The 23,560-nt window shown below is 35.0% G+C and overlaps 1 protein-coding gene across 5 annotated transcripts in view; it reads left to right on the top strand.

The window, feature by feature from the left end:
- SCCRO4 (DCN1-like protein SCCRO4) overlaps positions 1 to 23,560 on the top strand; it is a 264,907-nt gene that overhangs the window by 30,278 nt on the left and 211,069 nt on the right. For all 5 annotated transcript variants that reach the window (XM_090395325.1, XM_090395322.1, XM_090395323.1 and 2 more), the window contains 2 exons: positions 10,756 to 10,899; positions 19,536 to 19,633. The gene's annotated coding sequence lies outside the window, so the exon portion shown is untranslated. The remainder of the gene's footprint in view (positions 1 to 10,755; positions 10,900 to 19,535; positions 19,634 to 23,560) is intronic.

Below are 23,560 nucleotides of genomic sequence, written 5' to 3'. Positions count from 1 at the left end.
AGCTGAGGGTTGTAATCTTTGGGGAAGGCAGTGGGGGAGACTGTTCCAAAGGATGATGGAATGAAAGAGTCAGTGAAGTTGGTTCGGTAGGTTTTAAAATGGACCTTAAAAGGGGTGTTGGTTAGCACTGGCTCTTGTTTTAAGAGATTTTGGAGGAGAGTGGAGGAATAATAGTGGCCAATTCAGCAGAGCACTGTCCATGAAAATGTTTGTAAAAAAGGCAGAAACTGAACAACTATGAGAGAGGGATTGAAGTGGGTCTGTGAGAGAGGAATCATTAATTAGCTGGATTGCTTTCTTCTGGATAGAATTGAGCACTCTTAGAGAAGATTTTGGTATACCACCCCAAATATGGTAGCAATATTTCATGACTGGGCAAGATATTTCTGCTTTGTATAGCGGTAGTAGGTGTGAAATAGTATCTTGTGCCGAAAAGTAAACCAAGTTTCTTGGCAACTGCAGAAGCTATAGTTGAAAAAGATTGTGCCAGGAAAGATTGGAGATGCAAGTCAGTCCAAGAAGAGAATATTTGGCATTCATTAGCAAATAGCACAATAAGTGCTGTGTGAGTAATTATTAGGAGGGACAGGTTGCAAACAGTTAAGGTCACAGGTAGGAATGAAAATGGAATTCACACAACTGGTAACTGTTGAAGATGTGAAAGGAATAGCAAACCGAGACCTTATCAATAACCAAGGTAGCAGTATTGTCTCTGATTGGGGGAGAATGATCATATAGCCTTGACCTGTGAGATTGGTAGTCATGGAATTTTCACTTAAGTCTGTGTTCTTAACTGAAAATTCTGTCTACCAATCTCGCTGGTCAAGCCTGCATGATTACTCTCCCCAATCAGAGCCTGGAGGATAAATTATGTGGGAATTAGCTGAATGAGTAATATCATCAAACTGGAGGGTATATAAACAGAAAGGTGACCAGCAAGCAGAAGCAAGCAAAGGGTGATCAAAATGGTAAGGAAGGCAGCAAAAGCCAATTATGAGAAAAATCTAGCTGAGCAGGCCAATGAAAATCCCCAAAAGATCTTTACTGTATGGTGAGTAAAAGGAAGGATGACTATGGAAGTATAACTTTAACAAGTGTTGATGCTAGGGAAGGTAATAGAAGCAAATGGAATAGTTGAGTAACTGAGCACTATGATCATTTTGCAAAAGGTGAACCATCCAAGTGTAAGGTATTCCAGGGATGGATGTAAAAATGGTGTTAGGTGATTGGAAATCCTTAGGATATTTCAGAATCTTGGAAGCTGTCAAAGGAGTGGAAGAGGACAACATAGTTCTATTTAATAAAATTACGGACCAATTAGTATCTTAGGAGTGGTGGTTAAGGTATTGTAAAATTTGATAAAACGCATAATTCAGAAATGGGTGGAGAAGATTATGATACTCTGGAAGAAGCATTGTTTTGTGAAGGATAGGAGGAAAGTGCATAATTTGCCCTTTTTATAGTAAAGGTATGCTTGTGCTGAATAAAGGAAATGTCTACAAAAAGATATGCAGAACTTTTTGAAGGCATTTGGCAGGATACCACATGTAACTGCTACATAAATGGGAACAAACATAGATAGATATGAAGCTTGGTTGATGGACAGATATCAAAGAATGCATTGGAATGGAATCCAATAAGGTCTGAGGCATTTTGAGAAGAAGAGATCACTGGCTGGCAATTATTAGTAATGTACTACAGGACTTGGTACTTGGGCTGCTGCTATTTAATGTGTATAACAGTAATGTAGGAAATGATTTAGGGGGAATGTCCAGTTATTTGTTGATGCAAAACTGGGAAGAGTAATAGTTAATAAAGATTATGTGTGATCTTGCAGGATGACTTAAAGACTGACAGTATTGTAAAGGATAATGGCTGCCAGTATCATATGGCAAAGTGTAAAGTCTTGCACTTTGTGAAGAAGAGATCACAGGCTGTGGACCACACTGATGCAACTAGACTACATAAATGGAGGCCAGGAATTCAAGTGTGATTGTAGACAGGGAGTTGAAGTTTAGAGGGCATGTTGCAGAGGTATTGAAAACAGCTCATCAGATTACTTGGATGTTGGTAAACATATTAGCAAGTATGGGGGGGGGGGGATTATTTATCTTTATAAAGCTTTAATAAGGTTACATCTGAACTGCTACATATGGATCTAGTTGAGCCTTGGATCCCTTGAGGATAAGGAAAATGGTAGAAAGAATCCAGAGGTGAATGATCAAAATTGGCAAAGTTCTGTGGAATGCTCCCTACGAAGCCAGATTAAAGGTCTGTGGGTTACAAAGCTTAGTTAATAGATGGAAAAGAGGGGATATGATAGAAACACATTTTAGTAAATGGGTTTTGTGGGATTGAAACAGTCTTGAAATACATGACAGGATGGAAAAAGAAAGGGTACAAGGACTAGGTTTTTTGCTTTGAGGATGGTGAAAATGGGTGGAATCAATTTCCAGAAAAGCAGTTGTCAGTATTTTTTGGTGCATGAATTTCTAAAGAAATGGTAGCAGTTGTTTAGATAATGGTTGGTAATGGGCTTTCCTCTATGAGTCTTTGACTGCATGGGGACTGCCCAAGAAAATAATACCATAATGCAGAAAGTTTTTTTACAAAGTAAATTATATTTGATTCTGTGACAAATGAATGGAGAAGGTGAACAAATAAAGAACTCTATGAACTTTATAAGAAGCCACTAATAGTAAATGAAATTGGAGCAGATAGTCGCATGAGATGGTTAGGTCACCTGGAAAGAATGGAGGATAACAGGCTAGTGAGGAGAACCTTTTTACATCACCCAAATGGAAGACATCCTAGAGGGAGACCCGTAGAAGATGGATGGATAACATTGAAATGGACGTGAAAGAGATGAAGCTGCAAAACTGAAAGGAGTTGGCTAAGGATAGGAAAAAATGGAGGACGGTGGTGCTTGCAGCTAAGAACTTTAAGGGTTCATGAAGCTTAAAAAAAAGAAATTATATTTGATAAAATTGTTGTTATATTTTGTTATACATTTTATATTATTCTCAAATTATACAATTGGATAATGGATTAAATCAGTTATCCAAGTGCAAGCAAACAAAGTTTACACATGAAGTATCTTCTCAGTTATGCCACTTGTATATAGAGGCTGTTGACCTTGCATCAGTTGTCTTAGTATCCCATAATGCAAAGCACACATTCCTTCAGAAATGTATACATATCTGAAAGGAGGTGTGCTTTCATTATGGGAAAGGAGACGAGGGATCCTGGGGCAGTTCTTCCTTCTAGTGTAAGCTTCTTTTATTCATACCAACATTCCATTGTGTACTTCATTAGTTGTGAACTGAGCTTAAAATTCCTTATTCATTGTGATACTCAAATCTTGCATAACTCCTTTCATCTTTCCATTTCAATTTATAACCATTCTAATCCCAGTTTATTACCAATTCCATATATTTCTTGACCCTGAATTTTAGTCTACACTCTCTCTAACCACTCTTAAGATCATCCTGGACGAGGTCAGTTAACTTCCGGTAATCTGCTAACTAACCTTCAAGTAACCAAAAGTTCAATTAACTGACCCTTGAGTATTATGTGAACTGACTTCTGATATATATATATATATATACACACACACACACACACACCATATAGCTGTACTTATTTTAATTACCTTTCAATTATCTGAGTATCAAATTTCTTGCTATGCTTGGATAATTGATGGATTTCTGTACTGTCCAATTTTATATCAGTATTTTATTTCTGTACTATCCAATTTTATAAGAAAGAAATTTATAGTTAATAACTAACCTTTGATCATTAATAAATACATTAACAAATGGGGGGGGGGTAGAAGAATCCTAGAGTTCTTTTACTATGTGGCAAGTAAAAGGAAGAATAAATATATGAGAATTGACTAAAAGGTGCTAATAACAAGGAGGTTGATATAAAAATAGTCAATTTACAAGTATAGTATTTTTGAAATAGTGATAGGAAATAGTAGTTTGTTGTGAGATTCCTACCAGTAAAGTTGGAAAATTTTTTAGGTTAGTAAATCCAAACTTTTTAATACCTTCATTGTCATATCAGAACATAGACATTTTTTTAAATATGCAGGAAATAATTAGGGATTTAGGAAAACAGTCAGATTTCTATTTGTTAATTATATGGGATATTTCAAAAAGAATGACCCGATTTTAAATAATTATATTTAATAATGAAAATGTGTTACAGTTACAAAATAAATTATCAAGTATGAAGTAAGGCCTAAAGTTTCACTGACCACAATTACAAATGCTCAATGTGCCCAATTGTATATCTCTGCTCAATGCAGAGATATACAATTTTCAAATCGGGACATTCTTTTTGAAACACCCTGTATTTCATAATAAATTACTGGGAAAAACCAAAACATTCTTAAACACATTTCCTTTATTAATAGACACCAACAATTATGCAACCTTTAAAAGTTTGCTGATATCAGAATTTCCAAATATACTGCTCAAAACAATTAGAGGATATTTTGGTTTTCTTGTAAATTATAAAGTTATAAAAATAATTCACAAATGCAACACATTTATTTTAAAATATTCTTAATATACAACAGTGTAGAACATGCAACTAAGTACAAGCTCATGTTAAGACTTTTCAAACCGTATCTTAGCCACATTAGCATGTGGGGGGTATAAAAGCATGGCTTGTTGGGCTCACTTCCACAGTGCATAATTATCACTTCAATTGTAAACCTGTGTCACCTACCACCCATTATTTTATTAAAAATGGCAGAGCAACATGATATCCCGGAATCCATGGCTTGGAGAGAGCCATTGGTCGATTAGAAGCTGGACAAACGTAGCAAGTTGTTGCTTAACCTTGTCGTGTATCATGTATCTCCAAGTAATTTTACGACTTTGGAATTGCTTTCTGGAGACGGGAAATGTTTGCCAAAGACAAGTCCAAAACTTTCCCATCAACAACAACTCCAAGAGACGATCAGTATTTGTCATTTGCCAGAAGAACATACCAATCCAATCGAACAATCCAAACCTGGGTTGCTTTAGGTAGGTGCATTTCTGCTCGACTGGTGCCACCATGATCGCTTCAAGAGCTCAAAATTGCTCTCACAGAAGAGTGGGAAAATATCCCACAAGAACTGTTTGATCATCTTATCTGGTCCATGCAATCAAGATGTACGGCTGTTAATGGAGACCATATGCCCTATTAAAAATTAATAAAAGCGTTTTTAGCTGTTCTTGTTGTTGTTGTTAAAATTATTTTATGCTAAAATGTATAATTTGTTAAATTTGTAATAAATGTCGATTATTTAAACAATATCTCATCAATTACACCCTATACATAAGTAAGAAATATTTATTCATTTATAAAGTACCCAATAGTTATAATTTGCAGAAATATCTAATTATCCGACAAACTAAAATATCCCCTAATTGTTTTGAGCAGTGTATAAGAGAATTAGGGGTCTAACACTTGGAGAAATCATCAGTGCATTCAAAATGATAGGGGGATCTGTTTTTGGAGTATTATCACAGATGTTTGTATTGCCCATGAATTTAAGGTTCTATCTGAAGAGAGACTCTCTTTAGAAATTTAAGGTACAGCAGGTATTGTGTGAACTGTGAGTAGTGGCTCTCCTTCTCTGAATCTTTGACTCTGTGGAGATGTCTGAAAAATATAGTAATGTCCCCAACTTACGATGATTATTATATGATTTTTCAATTATTGCTCATACGATGGTTTTAGCAACATGTTTTTTCATGAAGTTTGTTTACAACAGGGGTTTCAAATTGGACCCCGTGTGGTGACCAGGGTTAAAGAATAGTCCCAATGTAGCCCATGCATGTCGTAAAAGGCGACTAAAATGGGTACCCAGTACCCGGGGGTATAGCCGGGTTCCTTCTTGTAAGGTTGGGCGCAGGGCTAACAACCCTGTCCTGTAAAAACTCATTTGTTAAGAAAGTCAAAAGGAAAATTAGCCAGACGTACTTCGCGGAACAACTTGGACAACAGAAAAAGGATTATGAATATTGGTTTGGAAGCTGGAATGTCTTGAGCCTGAACAGACCAGGAACATTGAAGAGAGTGTGTGAGGAACTACAGAGATATAGAGTGCAGATAACAGCATTGCAGGAGGTGAGATGGAAAGGAAGTGGCATATTTGATACCAGAACACATACTATTTTTTACAGTGGAGGAGATCAAAAAGCCTTTGGCACCGCATTTTTGGTTAAAAAAAAATGGAAACACTTGGTTCTTGATTTTAGACCAGTTAATGAACGACTTTGTGTACTGAGAATAAAGTTTAAGATATTCAACATTTCACTTATATGTGCACACGCACCAACTGAGGACTCTTGTGAAGAAGACAAGATGAATTTCTATGAATTATTGGAGAAGATACATGATCAGGCACCGAAACATGATGTAAAAATGGTTCTAGGAGACATGAATGCCAAAATAGGAAAGGAAGAGACCTTCCGACCAACAATTGGAAGAGATAGCGCACACGAAGAAAGTAATGAAAATGGCATGAGACTAATTGATTTTGCAAGTAGCAAAAATATGATCATATGTACAACCTGTTTTCCACATAAAAAAGTACATAAAGTTACCTGGAGATCGGCAGATGGAAAAACGGAAAATCAGATAGATCATGTGATAATTGATAGACGACATGCGACAGATATCATTGATGTAAGAAGTTTTAGAGGAGCGGATTGTGATACGGATCATTACTTGTTAAGAATTAAATATAAACAACGGATAAAAATTAATAAAGTAGGTAGAGGAAAGAGAACACCAAGATATGACATCCAAAAATTAAAAGATGGAAAAATCAGACAAAAATATATTGACAGATTGGGAGAAGAAATAAATGAGGATGAACATATAAATAATATGACTATAGATAAAAAATGGGAATGGACCAAGAATAAAATTTCTAAAGTGGCTGAAGAAGTCCTGGGATTCAGAAACAAAGATAAAAGAAATGAATGGTATGATTTGGAATGTAGAAAATGTGTTGAAGACAGAAATACAGCTCGTCTAAAGATGCTTGGACGAAAAACTCGAGCAAATGAGAATGAATATAGAGAAAAACGAAAACAAGCCAAAAAGATTTGTAGAAGAAAGAAACGTGAGTGGGAAAAGTCGAGGCTAAATGAAATTGAGATTTTGAAGAATACAGGACAAATTAAGAAAATGTATAATAAGATAAAGGAAATTAAAGGCGGATTTCAACCCAGAACAACTTTCTGCAGAGACCATGAGGGAAACTTGCTCAGTGGAAAGGAGGACATTTTGAGAAGGTGGGCAGAATATTTTGAAGATCTCCTTCAGGACAAAACAAGCTTGGAAAATGACGTTCCAGAAGAAGACTAGTTTAACGAACCCCTGGCAAGTATGGGAAAAGCTGAGACAGAGGAAGTACCAGAATTAAACGAGGTGGAATTAGCCCTAAAGAGAATGAAAAATAATAAAGCACCTGGTGAAGATGGAATACCAGTTGAGCTATTAAAATATGGTGGGCAGTCACTATTAATCAAAATACATAAGTGCTTGTCAGAGGTATGGGAAACTGAATCTATGCCTACTGAATGGTACACTGCTATTATCGTTCCTATACATAAGAAAAATGACAAGTCTATGTGCCAAAATTATAGAGGAATATCACTGTTAGCAGTAATTTACAAAATATTTGCAAGGGTACTGGCAACTAGATTGGAACCCTTTATAGAAAAAACGCTGGGCGACTACCAATGTGGTTTTAGGTATGATAGATCAACAACAGACCAGATTTTTACAGTACGAACTATAATGGAGAAATGCTACGAGTTCAATATCAATCTGCACCATTTGTTTGTGGACTTTAAACAAGCCTATGATAACATCAATAGAGATAAGCTATTTAAAGTCATGAAGGAATTCCAAATTCCACCTAAACTGATAAGATTAGTTAAAATGACACTCAGAAATACCATGGGTAGAGTGCAAATACAGGGCGAACTCACACCTGAGTTCAGGATTACCAAAGGATTACGACAAGGAGATCAACTATCAACAATGCTTTTCAACCTATGTCTTGAAAGGGTAATACGAAATGTAATTATAAACAGAGGTGGAACTATTATGAATAGAAGTCTACAGCTTTTGGCTTTTGCGGATGATGTAGACTGTATTGCAAGGACTGAGAGAAGCCTTAAAGAAGGTTATAGACAAATGAGAGAGGAGGCAAGGAAAATGGGACTACAAACAAACGAAACTAAAACAAAATACTTAATTGTTGCCAGAGATAAACAAAAATTGGAAAACAGCCAAAGTTTCACAGTAGATGAAGAAACCTTTGAACGAGTCCAGCATTTCAAATATTTGGGTTCAGTAATAACAGAAAGTAATGATATGTCAGTTGAAATTACCTATAGAATAGCTGCTGCAAATAGAACTTATTATAGTATTCAACCACTATTAAAATCGAATTTGATTTCGATAAAAAGTAAAATCCACCTATATAAAGTAATCCTCAAACCTGTGCTTTTGTACGGCTGCGAAACATGGACAATGATCCAGAGAGATCAAAACCAATTACAAATATGGGAACGAAAAGTATTGAGAATGGACTTTGGAGAGTGAGGAATAACAAAGAAATAATGGAGAAATTCAATGAAGTGGATATTATTACTGAAATAAAGGTGAGAAGACTGAGATGGCTAGGACATGTTCAGCGAATGGGAGATAATAGAGCCGTAAAAAAGGTCTTCATGTCTGGACCAGGTGGATCTAGGTCCAGAGGACGACCAAAAAGGAGATGGCTTGACGATGTGGAGGATGATTTAAAGAAAATGAGAGTAAAGAACTGGAGGAGCAAGACGCAGAATCGTGAAGAATGGAAAGCTATCCTGAGACAGGCCCAGGTCCTAAATGGACTGTAATGCCAAGGAGTAGTAGTAACAGGGGTCGCAAATTGGCAGCCTGTGGGCTGGATACGGCCCACGAAGGCTTCGTATCCGGCCGGCAACCTTAATGATTTCTTTTCTAAAAATCAATGTATCTAACATCAATTTCTAACTAAAAAATAAATATAATGAAGTTGGCATACCAAATTTTTATAAATACCTCGGCAGTAAATATCCCAAATATAAAATTTATTGTGTAAAAATGTTGTCAATCTTGGAAGCACCTATGTATGCGAGCAATTATTTTCAGTTATGAAACTTAAGTCAAAGTTCTGCTCACAGATAAAAGATTCTAGATTAAATGCAATACTTCATATTATGAAACGAAAAAGCAGATATTGACATGTTAGTACAGATAGCAAAAGATTTCAGGATCAAAATCAAATTAAAAAAAGGACTTGTAGATAAAAAATCTTTATTTTTGTAAATCAAAATTATGATTATGTATTTAAATAATTTTCTTAAAGTATGAATAAAATGTAATTGAACATATATTTTCTAAACTTGTTATATTTTTAAAATTTAAAAATAAAAATGGTTACAAATTTTAAATTTAAATGGTGGTGTAACTGTTTATGTAAGTCATAAAGGCCCGGCAACAAAAGGGCCTTTGTTAGAGCCTTTCTTTTTTTAGTTTATGTTATGGTTCACAGAATAATATTGAATACGGCCCTCATCAGATATACTTCTAATTGGCTGGCCCTTTGCTATGTTTGAGTTTGAGATCCCTGGTTTACAACATCAATACTTGCTGTATCTTTTTTAGGTGTTTCACTGTGAATTATGAACTGTTTATAACTATTGTTTTATTTCATTTGTGTTAATAATGGCAGAAAAAATTCAAAGTAAGCATATACTGTTGCTTTGCTTTCAGTAAATAGATGTGTAAATCTATTACATTACAACTAAGATAAAAATCATTAAATTTAGAGATGATGGCACTGAACACCAAGATGGGCAGCAGGCTAAACCTGCCTGACACTACTACTGTTATAGATGTTAAAAACAAAGATAAAGTTCTTAGTGAAGTTAAAAAGTGCTACTCTAGTTAATACTACAGAATTGCTGGGGGGGGGGGGAACGGTGTACATTGATGACCAAACTGGATGGCATGTGCCCTTAATTCAGGCTATTCAGAATAACTTTTGTTTGTAAAAATTATTTTACATATTTTGTTTGTGTATCTGATGTAAATAAATCCTTCATTTACATCATTTATACATATATATGACTTAAAAATGTTATTAAACCATTAGCATGCATCTACCAGTAAATTTTATGTGCGGGGGAGAACGGTGATTTGTTTTACAACAGTTTTATGGAACCTAACATGTCATATAATCAAGATATGCCTGTAATATTATTTTCTAAATGGTATCACACATTTAATGCAAGTTTTAAGGTAGTTATAAGTATATTAGTTATAAGGTAGTTTTTCTTGCTTTTGATAGGATGTCATGACCTTTTGCTTTCAGATGCCTAGTAAACTAAACACTTATGTCAAAAAAAATCTAATGCAATTTTATATAGGTCCTTTTTATCATGTATATTAATTTATGATAAAAAAAAATGTACAGCAGTAGAAGGAACTTGTGTATGTAAGTGACACTTGCAAATGGATATTCTTCTGTTGTGTAGAGTACTGGGAATATTATAAATAATAATGAAAGTTTGTAATTTAGTAATTGCTGAAATTCCTTTAATATATACTAAGCTTTTCTGTATCTAAAAGGTAATATAGAGTGTGACTACTTGATGTTTTTTTGCTAATTTGTTTATTTTGTATATTTATGCATTTCTTTTTTAGTTATTATAGTGACCTCAACTGAGAATAGTAACCGGAAAACCCATAAGGAGAATATAACAAGAATGACACTAAAGTGTTAGAATATAAAATAACATTTGAAGACTGTAGATTTTGAAATACTACTTTATGAAAATGATTTTGCAGGTATTTATTTTATAATCTTTTTTAACTCAGTGAATTGGTTTTTATACTCAATTTTTATCAATTTCACAAGGATTCAATTCCGATTGGTGCAATGACTTTTAATTCTTTCTTTTAGAATCCAGAAAATCACCGACTCAAGAAGACCAAAAGAAAAATATATATACATTTAATGAAACTAAAAACTATGTACAGTTGACCCTTGAATGCAGGTTTGAACTGCACAGGACCACTTATATGTGGATTTTTATTTTTGAATAAATATATTGGAAAATTTTTTGAAGATTTGCGACAATTTGAAAAATCTCGTAGACGAACTGCAAATCACATAAATATCGAAAAGCTTAAGAAAAAGTTAGATATGTCATGAATGCACAAAATTACATAGATACTAGTCTATTTTATCATTTACTACCATAAAATATACACAAATCTATTATAAAAGGTTAAAATTTATCAACACTCTCACACACAAACACTTACAGACTGTACATGGAGCTATTTGCAGTCGAGAAAAATGCAAATAAACATGAAGATGCATATTAAATCATAACTGCATAAAATTAATTGTTAATTTGCTAAATTAATTAGCATACAATAAAAATTTTATAACAATTCATTCATTAGTGTATAGGCTAGGCTACCACAGCAATCATATCAATTGCCCTAGGCCAGTGGTTCTTAACCTTTTAGTAGTAGTCGCAGCCCCCTAAGTATCCTAAAATATTTGTAGTAACAATAATAATTACTCTTTTTTTTAAAATAGTGGTTTTACTTGTTGATTATAATAAGAAAAAAAAATTAGAAAACAGAAATCAACTTTACCTTAAATGTATTTAATGAGACCTCTTGTTGATCACTCTCTACTAATTTGTCTATTCTTGCTTCAGTTATGTTACTCAGTGCTATTCACATGCAGGAGTCTGTTTGGAGTCGATTTCATTCTATCGTTTTAATATTTACCATTGTAGAAAATTCATTTTCACACAAATATGTAGAAACAAAAGGCAACAAATTTTGAATGGCAATTGTAAACATGTGCGGATATTCCCTCTGGATATGTATCCAAAATTTGAACAAACTTTTCTTCTTGAAAATGGAGATTAGACTTAAATCCTTGGTCAATTCCAGTTGTTGCATGATTGTCCGTCGGTGATAAATTTGTATTTTCACAGTTATTATATCATATGTGAAAATTTATATTTTCATAGTTATTATATATCGACACACAGTGTTGCCAGCAGTGAAAGACTTGTGGGTCTCCACAAAAGAAACTACTGAATTAAATTGCATAATTCAGATTACAAATACAATGCAATACATGTTTGAAACAAAGTAAAATAAAGAACAGAAAATAAAAGGTTTCAAAATTTTAAACACTAGAAACGTTCTATAAATTCTACCCCCCCCCCCCCGGTTAAACATCACTGTCCTAGGCTACCATAAAGAAATCATATTGCTGCTGCTTTGTTATCAATGCAAGAATTGTTATACCTGTAAATAAATATGAATGATTTCTTTTTCACATTATCTTTTCATTTTTTGTCTGTTGTTGATAATACCTATAACATCTACAGTGTTTTGTATCATATAAGACAATATTGATGTAGGTACTAACAGACATACAATTCATCTTGTAAATGACGTAAACTTAGTCTCGATAAGTGCGGTACTGTAAATGTATTTTCACTTCCTTATGATTTTTTTTTTAAATATTTTCTTTTCTCTAGTTTACTTTATAGTAAGAATATAGTATATAATACATACGTACCATACAAAATGTGTTGATCGACTGTTTATGTTATCGGTAAGGCTTCTGATCAACAGTAGGCTATTAGTAAAGTTTTTTGGGGAGTCAAAAGTTATACGTGGATTTTCAAACAACACGGGGGCTGTGCTCCTAACCCTCCCCCATGCTGATCAAGGATCAACTGTATATTGTAAATAAAATAAAAGTAATAACTATAAAACTATTTAGATCCAAGCCTTCTAAAATAAAAATATACTTTTGAGATCTGTATCTTAGAGAATAAATTCATTTTCTCTCTCTCTCTCATTTTGATTCATTCTATTAATATTTGTTTCACATAAATCAGTATCAGTTTGAACATTTTGTTTTCCACAATAAATATTAATTAGAGTCAGTTCTTTATTAGGTCTTTATTTTCAAAATATAAAACTTCTTATTAACTTGGGACTATGCAGTGTTTCTTTATTTAGCATAAAATGTTGCTTTCTTCACCGTTTCACTTGAGTATAAATATTCTTACCTCAGGCAGTTTTATTACAAAGATGCACAAATCATAAATTCATTACCAGAGAAAAACAGTTCCTTTACTACTTTATTAACACTGTATCAAAGTAGAACTCTTCATTAAAGCTACTTGACAGTTTCATATTCCTCTAATTACATCATTTGTTGCAATAAATCGGTATCATCGGCATCCTTACTTGAGACAGAAGGCGAAACTTTTCATTTAGCATTTCTTTGAATGTTGAAATAAAATGTCTACTTAATTTCATTTTATTTGCTATTCACTTGTTGACAGTCTCACCAATCTAGTCAAGGGTTTCACTTTGTTAAGATTCCCTTTTCGGAATATATTAACATATATTCTGACTGTCAAGTTTACTTTAAAACTTCCTAAAACACAATTCTCTGATCTGCATTCTTAAATTTCCATTCCCACTCTTTACTTGTTTTCCTCGTTCCCCAGATACCAAATGCTCTCTCTCTCTCTCTGTCAATCACCCATCAATCTCTTCAGCATGCATGCACACTCCATGTAAATGGCAAGCAAAAAGTTACATATAATGGCCGACACGTTATCTCCATTAGCATAAACAGAATTTCTGCACAAACAACAACAAATATCTCAACACTTAATAATTTTATATTATAGTAAAGAAGATTAAAAATTATTACAAACTATCAAAATCTAGTAAGTACATCAAAATTTCAAATGCTTTACATTTTATTTTTACAATAAATATCAATAATGGGCACATTGCAAGTGCCACTATATGTGTTACAAAACCAAAACTAATGATATATTAGAATAGAGAATATTCTTATATATTATTAGTAAATATCAAAAATAATCATAATTAGAGAATGATGATTCTTTTTACAGTAACCTGAGAACCCATAAGGAGAATATAACAAGAATGACGCTAAAGTGTTAGAATATAAAATAACATTTGAAGACTGCAGATTATGAGATGCCACTTTATGAAAATGATTTGGCAGATATTTCAAAAAAAATTTTTATTCATAGTAATGGCTTTACAGATATTTTAACCTGTTATCTTGCAGATGTTGCAGTTCGGAGAAACTCACATAACCACTTTAGATTTGATACTGTCATTGTCATATCTTATCCATAGCTATGCCAATGAGAATACATGCCATTCTTCACTCACATTTGGCAAATCTTCTACTGTGCAATACTTAAAAGCCTCAAGATCCTCTGTAAGAAATGGAGGATCTTGAGGCTGTTAATAGTGCTGTATAATAATCCTGTGTAGTTTCTTCCTGTATTTTTGATAATACAAATATTGAACCATGATCAGGTTTCTCTTCTTGGACTGACCTGTGCCTCCAATCTTTCCTGGCATAGATTTCAACCATAGCTTCCACAGCTGCAAAAAATATTAGTAATTATATAAGAGAAAAAAGTAGTGCTTTGTGTACTTTTCCATACAAGGCACTACTTTTTTCTCTTATATAATTACTAATATATTGTAGATCCTGAATGCACTCAAGCATGGAATACAGCTCACATGTTTAGGGTAGTTCACCCAAAGATTCACTAGCATTGCTTGATGCTCTTCAGAAGAGGGCAATCAGATTGATGGTCCCTTCTCACAGGCATTCATTTTCTGTTTCTGTCTTACCTTATGCCTCTTTTATAGATACTTTCTTGTTCATTGTTCTGCTGAATTGGCCTCCATTTCTCCACTATCTTCCAAAATTGTGATCAACTGCTAGTCTACATCCATTTACCATCCACCTCTCAATTTGTCGGGCCACTTTTATCATTCTGTCCATCTGTTATCTGGACCAGCATCCTTCCCTCTTCCAAAAAAAAAAAAAAAAAAGTCAATAAATTTCGTCTTTCTTCTGACCCCCCCCCCCCCCTACTCATAATTTCCACTGTTTTGTTATAGGTCTTGTGACCTTTTGTCTGTGGATCAGACATTTAAAAAAAAAAAATTCCTGTATGCCCTTTTCTTGGACCATTCTGAAGATCTTGCTATCAACAGTAGCATAAATAAAACTTCTTATTTTGTGTGGATTGTTTTCCCCACATGAATTTATGCACTCATTATAACATGATGCCTGTATGAAATCATCATGGAAGACCTCGATGCTTGTATTACTTGATCAGCTAGTTATACTGTTCTGTCTATATCACCTCATGATTTTTATATGTTAAGAACATGTGTTCTCTGGCCAATTAGCTAACTTGCCTTCGTTTGAAAAAGACATCGTGAAATTCTTCTTGTCATGACAAGAATTGAATGTTTTCTTCAAAAGGGTGCATGTCATTCTTTAAAATCAGTTGGAATAATTTTGGTAATGGCTTATCCATGTTTTGAGTACCAATTTGGCATGTAAATGCCATTATTATTATTAGCCCTGCTCTTTTCATCAAATGTTTCACAAAACATTTCTGTGCCTGAGATTGAATTTCTACTCTGCTATTTAGGTCTCTGACAAGACTCTGCAAACCTCCTTTCTTGTTACTTTGTTACCTTCTCTCTCTCTCTGATAACTTAAATCCCTTTACTTCTTTCTTAGTAAAAATGTCTGAGTCACCAAAGGTACCAATAAAATTTGTCTCAAGCATTCTAGAAGAAACTGTCTGCCTTTGGTGGTGAACACTATAGCTGTTGCTCCTTTCACTGATCACCATTGTGTAATAGTTTATAGAAGGATGTTCTGAAAAGTTCTTGGCCTCTACCATAGATGGCAACACTATCTGCAAGATTTTTTTTTCTAAGTTGATACATCTGTAATAAGCATCCACTGCAAGTCATTCGATCAAATAGTTTGTTTTATGCAGCTATCTTTTTTTTTTATGTTGAGCCCATACATGAGGGGTTGGTAGATCAACCTATAGTACATTAGTACCGTGTATGGGTTGGGGAAAAACGGTACTTGTTCACATTGGATTTGAATGACTGTATATTGTATTCCTTAGGGAACACATCAAGGTGAAGACTGTTCCATAGTATAGCAGTTGCAGGGATAAATGAGGAGAAGAAGAAGAAACTTGTTCTTTGCGTTTCGAGGTGACTGTGTAGGGATGTTGAGCAGCAGCTGCATGTGTTTCAACGAGATTAGTACTAAATGGGGGAATTATTGATGCTATTTCGGATGAACATTTTCCATGGAAATATTTGTAGAAAACACATAGCGCAGAGACCGATCATCTGTGCGAAAGTGGGCTGGGGGGGGGGAATGAGTTGATAAGAGATGGGTCATTAATAAGTGATTGCTTTCTTCTGTATTGAGTCGAGCATTTTGAGGGAGCTTTTGGGCACCCCACCCCATATGTGGGAGCGGTATTCGATGGTTGAGTGGATTTGTGATTTGTATAAGGTTAACAGCTGTTCAGGAGTGAAGTAACGTCTTGAGTGAAAGAGAAATCCTAGTTTTTTTAGAAGCTGAGGATGCAATCGCTGTTATGTGTTTATGCCAGGAGAGGCTTGATGTCAAGGTAATTCCAAGAAGAGAAATCTCAGATTGTCTGAAAATTTGCATGTTGTCAAAAATAATACTGAAAAAATAGTTATTTTTTATGAGAAATGAGACAGTACTGGCAAAAAGGATATGGTGGGCATTGTATGTTGGGCATCTGAAATGGTTGGGGGACATTTGCCATTGTCACTTATGCATGCATTGGAAACAAGGAGATTAGCCTTTTCTGTAGGTGATGATGTAATGGAGCCATCTGGGTATGATAGAGGTGGGAATAGTGTTGGGCAGAAGTTACAACTGATTGCTTTGGCGAGGGACCAAAAGGCTCGGCTGCCATTTGGACAAGTTGCTAATTTCCTGCTTTTTGCTCTTTCAAACTCTATTTTGGAAGCATTGATTGTTTTTTGCATTTATTTCAGGCTTGGGTATAAGCTCTAAAGGAGGATGGAGTTCTTGATTTGAGCCAGTAAGGGTATGTTTGGTTTTTCATTTGTACAGCCTTGGCACATCTTTTGGAAAACCAAGGTTTAGTTAGGGAACGGCAGGTCAGAGTACAGTAGGCAATGTACGATTCCATGCCAGTGAGGATTACTTTGGTTATGAGTTCAGTGGCTGTCCCTCTTGGCACTGTTATAATGCCAAACTGCTTTTGTATGGGAGTGGCTGTGTAAGCGTTATTGCATGGCTTGAGGGTGGGAAGGGGAAGAGCACTAGGTTGTGGTCAAAATTGCCTAGCAAGCTCTGTACATTCACTGTGTATTTGAAAGGGTCATTGGTCAGGAAGAGGTCTAGGGTATTTGGAGAGTGGTTTGGGTTATAGGGTATTCTGGTTGGCATCTGGACTAGTGTGTAAGGTCGGTAAGATAGCGAATGTTTCAGTATCTCTGCCTGCAAGATCTGTACAGCTGGAGGAGGAAAACATGTTGTTGTTGTTGTGGACATTAAAATCTCCTAGGAGAATGATTTCGCTTTTGGGAAAGTGGGACTGGGAAATTCAATTTTTAAGGAGTGGAAATTGAAGAGCTGAGAGTGGTTGGTTGCATTAGGGGAGTGATAGAGACAGTGTATGAATTTGACTGAGTTGGGTAGGGATATTTTCATTCAAAGAAGGTCAAAGTTGGGTGATTCTAGGTTGGGTGCTCTCTGGCAGGGTATGTTGGAGTGGATGTATGCGCAGATGCCGCCCTTGGGTCGAAAGGAGTTAAAGAGTGTGTAATTTGGAAGGTTGAGGTGAAATAGTACTGGAGTGAGGTGAGATTTGAGTTTCTGCCAGAAAGAGTAGGTGAGGGTTTTGTAGACTGCAGGTGGTAGTAGACACTAAGGTTGAAATTTAGGCCATGGATGTTGGTGAAGTGGATTTGTAGGGTTTTGTGAATCATATGTTTGACTGCAGGGGTCTTGCACATTTCCTATGCAGTGCCTGCATACTGGTGACCTTGGTGGCTGCTAGTGGGCATCACTTGGTTTTTGCACCAATTTAGCTTGTCTGTAGTCGATGGTCCAGCTGTAGTCACCATTTTGACATTTTTTCTGCAAGTTGTCTTCAAAGCTGGCAGCCTTCTTCTTTATCTGGTCTCTTTTGATGAAAGGTAAGTTAGCCAGTCTCATATGGAAGTGGGGGTAGGGCTAACCTGGAAACTCAGGTTTTTCATCACCCAGAACAGGCAAACCGACCCTGTGAAAACACTGATTAAGGTCATGAATTCGTCCCAGCCATATACCGGTCCCGAGCTTGGATAAAATTGGGTGGGTGGGTGGGGAAAGCAATGGTGAGCTACCCTGTAAAACTCTCACCAGGAACACTTTATGGGCAATGTCTACAAAATCACCTAGGGTTGGAAATGAAGGGTTAAATCTTCTGCACTTCTGTGTCAATCCACCTTGATCTTGTCTTTTCTGGCTCTTTTTTCCTGCCATCTTGGCATCAAACACCTGTTTTGATAATCTTTTCTCTCTCATTTTATTTAAGTGACCATTGCCTGAAATTAGCTCTGCTTACACACACATTTCTGAATATTAACAATGTCAAGTTCCTTTCTAATATCTTCATTATTAATATGATTCTACCATTGATGGTAGAATCATATTAATGGTTTTTGGAATTTTCTCAGAACTCGCATATCTGTAGTCGCCAATCTTTGATCAACTGTTTTACTTCTAACCCAGCTCTTAGGTCCATAATTTAAAATTGCTTTGAACACTGTCTTGTGTACAGTTAGTTTAGTGTTTTGACTGATTTCTCTCTTATTCCATATAAATTTATTCAGTTTATTCCCCACTATACCAGCTTTGCTAGTTCTGTTTATTTCCATATTTGATTTGCCATTTGCATTAAAATTATCCTAAATAGCTGAAATGTTATACTTGTTCTGTAGGTTTTCCATTCAGTATACAGTTGACTTTTTTCATTGTTCCTGCCTCATTTCATAGTCTTTGTCTTTTTATTGTTGATTTTCATACCAAGTTTATTACAGCAGTTATTTGATATAGTTAATGAATTATGTAGGCTCGCACTTAGTTTAATTAAAAGAATAAAATCATCTACATAAAGTAAAGAGTCGAGATGAATATCACCAATTTCATATCAGGCCTAATGCCACTTCTCTTCATAATGTGAGCTGTATAGATGATGATTGACAGTAGAGAACTCCTTGTCCCATACCTGATTTAACATCAAACCATCTTCCTGCACCTCCTTCACTTCTATCTGCTAACTTGCAACTCAGATATAGACTACGTATTTCTCATTATGATGTACCATTTATACTAATATAGCATTTTTGAACACTTTTCTCTTGGCTCCTTGTCATGTGCCGTTTTCAGCCATATGCCTTTCGTTATATTATTCATGCTTTTATTTTTAACTGTGATAAGGTTCAAATTATGCTTTTGGATCTGTTGATAATTTGTAATACAATTTTATTATTTTTAGATGCCAGTCATCACTTCCTCTGAAAGGATCTAAAATCCGTCATCACGGAGCAACAAAGGAGTAACTCTGTCTTCCTTCAGTATCATTTCAAAAATTTAGTAAGTTGTGTTACCAATTTTGACTTTCAGTAAAACTTCAATGAACAACTATTTTTCCTTACCTTTAGGACAGTGTGCCATACACTTTTCTTTTAATTAGGTTAGCAGTGTGTTTTAATCTTGAATCACTTACAAAATTCTTTTATGGATGGGGAGATCAGAAAAAATGGAATTAATTGAAGGAAAACAATTACATTTAAACATTGAGTGTAAGTTGGCTCCACTACAAAGGAGCTACAAAAGACTGAAGATGCAAACATTTAGAAATCAGGAATATACACATAGTAATCCATAATGTCCATTTTTAACTTGCAACACTGTTGCAACACAGAACAATATAGACATATGTAAATATGTTATATGCTGCTGATATTTTGCTGGATTCAACCCAGCATCTTTGAATCATGAAAGCACAAAAAACTTGTCAAGTAACTAGTGAAAACAAATTAATAGTAATGCAAAAAGAGAGGGGAGAAAAATACTAAAATTGTGCTAAAAGTGATCTTGTGAAAAGAGTTTTCCAAATTTTGGATATATTACTCAGTCATACTTACTGAGATTAGAAAAGTGCTTCATTGTTATTTATGTTGACCCCAAAAATAGTCTTAGATTTGTAAGGGCTTCTCTATAATACCATTGTTTTCTTCCATTTAATCTCGTGTGAAAGAGGTATCAGGCAAATGATCTCATTCTGACTTCATAATGATGATGATACTACATACATTTTTTGCGATCGTTAAGGTAGATATTAACAGTTCTTCATATCTATCCAATTTGGATTGAACAGGATACTGAAATATCAGATTCATTGAGATTTACTTAATTTGCAAAATCTACGTTTATGGAAAATGTACTACTGGCATCTGGATCTCTTAAGGATATTTGGATGTAACCTACATGTTTTACGGATTCTTTCTGTTAGTTTAATTAATAGAATTTACAAATTGGATTTCAGTATGTAATTATTGATGCAAAGTAATATAGCAAATTTTAGATGGCAGTTGAAATCACATGAGAAGAATGAAACTGAATTTATTGAGCTGTTGTGAGACAACTTCCTCAAGCAGCATGTGATAAAGGAACTCGAGATCAAAGAGTGTTAGATCTGATTATAATGTCAGAGGCAATTTCAGTTAAAGATGTAACTAAAATAAAAAATAAAGAAAGATCTGTTCTTTGTTTAATATAATTGGAATCGGTTGATTATAGTTTGTAACAGTTTTTTACTTTTTAGTGCCGTACATCAGTTATGTACCCTGAAGATGCCAACAGACTTAGTTGGTGAAACTAGTTGGTATAACTTAGTTGTTGTTATATGCACTCGATCAATATAATCCCAATAAAAGTATTTCCAGAGCTTTTTGGTCAAGAAAATTAAATGTTTTTTAACATGAATAGAATCCATGGGGAAACCAAAAGAAAGGTACGCCGTTTTTGAATTCCTTAAATGTAAAAAAGCCAAACTATTAAATCACCTCACTTTTTTGAAAAGATGTAGAGATAATAAGATTATTCCAAAGTTTCTATTTCTAAAAGAACAATTCCATTCAAGACGAGCGAAACATATTTATTTTAAAACATCTTTGGCACTTCTACGTGAACGGATACAGCATACCAGATTCCTTTTAAGCCAAATAGATTTAGGCTGTTATCAGATTTATGACGATATTTCTAGTACTTTAGATCAAGACATATGGTTGCATTTGGACAGAATAGTTACTACTAGCTATGATAAAGCCTTTACAACAAGCAAACGAAACCAAATCAGAAAATTTAACGATCTTTATACAAAACGTTTTAAGTCAAAACCTTCTCTACCGGACAGCAGAGTTATTTTTAATTTATCGGATCATGTATTAACAAAACCAGAGATCAATATACTTAAAAAAAAAAGGGTTCAATTTTGCGATAACACCTTATAATGTCCCTAAAGTGGATATCATTTGTAATATAGAAAAGGCAGTCTCGTCGTTACTGGAACCTATAGCTAATGATATTAGATTAAAAAGTAGTATCATCCTCTCATCTTCCAGAACTCCTAACAAAAACATCACTACTCTGGAAAAAAGAACATTGTATAGTTTGAAGAAAAAGAAAGACATTATCATATTGAAGACAGGTAAGGGAAATTCAACAGTGATTTTAAACACCAGTGATTATGAATATAAGATTAACAGCTTATTGTCGGATACATCAACCTACCATGTCCTAGTCACAGACCCAACACTAAAGAACCACAATTATACCAACGATTTAATACGTCATATGGAGAACTGGTCTATAGACTTAAAACGAAGATTGAAATCCATGCATCCACTAACACCAAGACTATATGGCGCTCCTAAGGTACACAAAAATGGAACACCACTACACCCCGATTGTGGATGGAATCAATTTGCCAACTTATCTGTTATCTAAACACCTGGCAGGCCTCCTCAAACCTCGCATCCATAATTCGGACACTTATATACGAAATTCGAAACATTTCGTTGAGAAACTGAACAACATCTCTATCTCCAATACGGATTTACTCGCCAGCCTGGATGTTACATCTCTATTCACTAACATCCCTGTGGAGGACGTCATCAACATTTTAGGAAGTTTGCTCCCACAAGACATCACTTCTCTGTTCCGTCATTGTTTAACATCAAACTTTTTCTTATGGAATAAAACCATATATCAACAATTGACTGGCCTTGCAATGGGTAGCCCCCCCTCTCTCCATCTTGTGCTGATCTCTTTATGGAGGATTTTGAAAGTAAAATCTTAACTCAAACAGACCCTAAACCCACAGTATTCTGGAGATACGTAGACGATATCTCTATCGTTTGGAACCACACAAAAAAGGATTTGTTCGACTTTCTTAGCAAAATCAACTCTCTACACCACACAATCAAATTCACTCTAGAACTTGAAGAAGATAACCAATTGTCATTTCTGGACACTTTAATTAAGAAGCTTCCGAATGGTGGTATCAACCTCTCAGTTTACCGCAAACCTACCAATACAGGACGTTATTTACATTTCACTTCCTCACACCACATTTCTCAGAAACTTAGTATTGTACACATGTTGAAGAACCGTGCCTCTCTCCTTACAACAGATCAACAAGACCTCCAGGAAGAACTATCCCTGATATCCACCAACCTTACCATGAATGGATTTCCTCGAAGACTCGTCCACAAGATACTTTTCTCTGAACCCCGACAAAGACAACAAGATGATGTACGTTATATTTCTACCATCGTCATTCCATACTTGAGGACAGTTTCCAATAAGATTGCTAGACTCCTTAGACCACATAAAATAAGAGTGGCCTTTAAACCAGCAGAAATGATTAGACTTAAGATTAGAATAGATTAGATTAGATTCTTAAGATCTCCAAAAGATAGCCATCCTTTCTCCAAATATGCTGGAGTTTATAACATACCATGCTCGTGCGGCTTGAATTACATCGGCCAAACTTCAAGGAGCCTTGAAATTAGGCAAAAAGAACACATTATGTGACGTCAATAATAACAGAGAAGAAAAATCGGGGTTAGCTTTTCATTTCTCAAGAACGAACCATACCATAGAGTGGGATAGAGGCACAATTCCTTACATGGAGGAGGACTTCCGCTCCCGAATTTTTAAGGAGGTCACAACAGTTGCCCACTGTATACAAAACGTTAACAGGAACCAAGGACTAATCTTGCCCGTGATCTGGAAGACCCTTATCAGATCCTTCAACTCACCAGAACTGAATTATAGTGCCAACTATAGAACGTTCCTAAATAACAAGTGATATCATCCACGCTCTATGAATGTATTGTACGCGCTCTGTTCTTTGTTTAATATAATTGGAATCGGTTGATTATAGTTTGTAACAGTTTTTTACTTTTTAGTGCCATACATCAGTTATGTACCCTGAAGATGCCAACAGACTTA

The sequence above is a fragment of the Typopeltis vanoorti genome, chromosome 7, assembly GCF_054136105.1.
Source record: "Typopeltis vanoorti isolate ZY-2024b chromosome 7, IOZ_Tvanoo_1.0, whole genome shotgun sequence".
Classification (NCBI taxonomy): Eukaryota; Metazoa; Arthropoda; class Arachnida; order Uropygi; family Thelyphonidae; genus Typopeltis; species Typopeltis vanoorti.
Note: the sequence above shows the minus strand (reverse complement) of the source record. Positions and strands in the feature narration are given on the sequence as shown.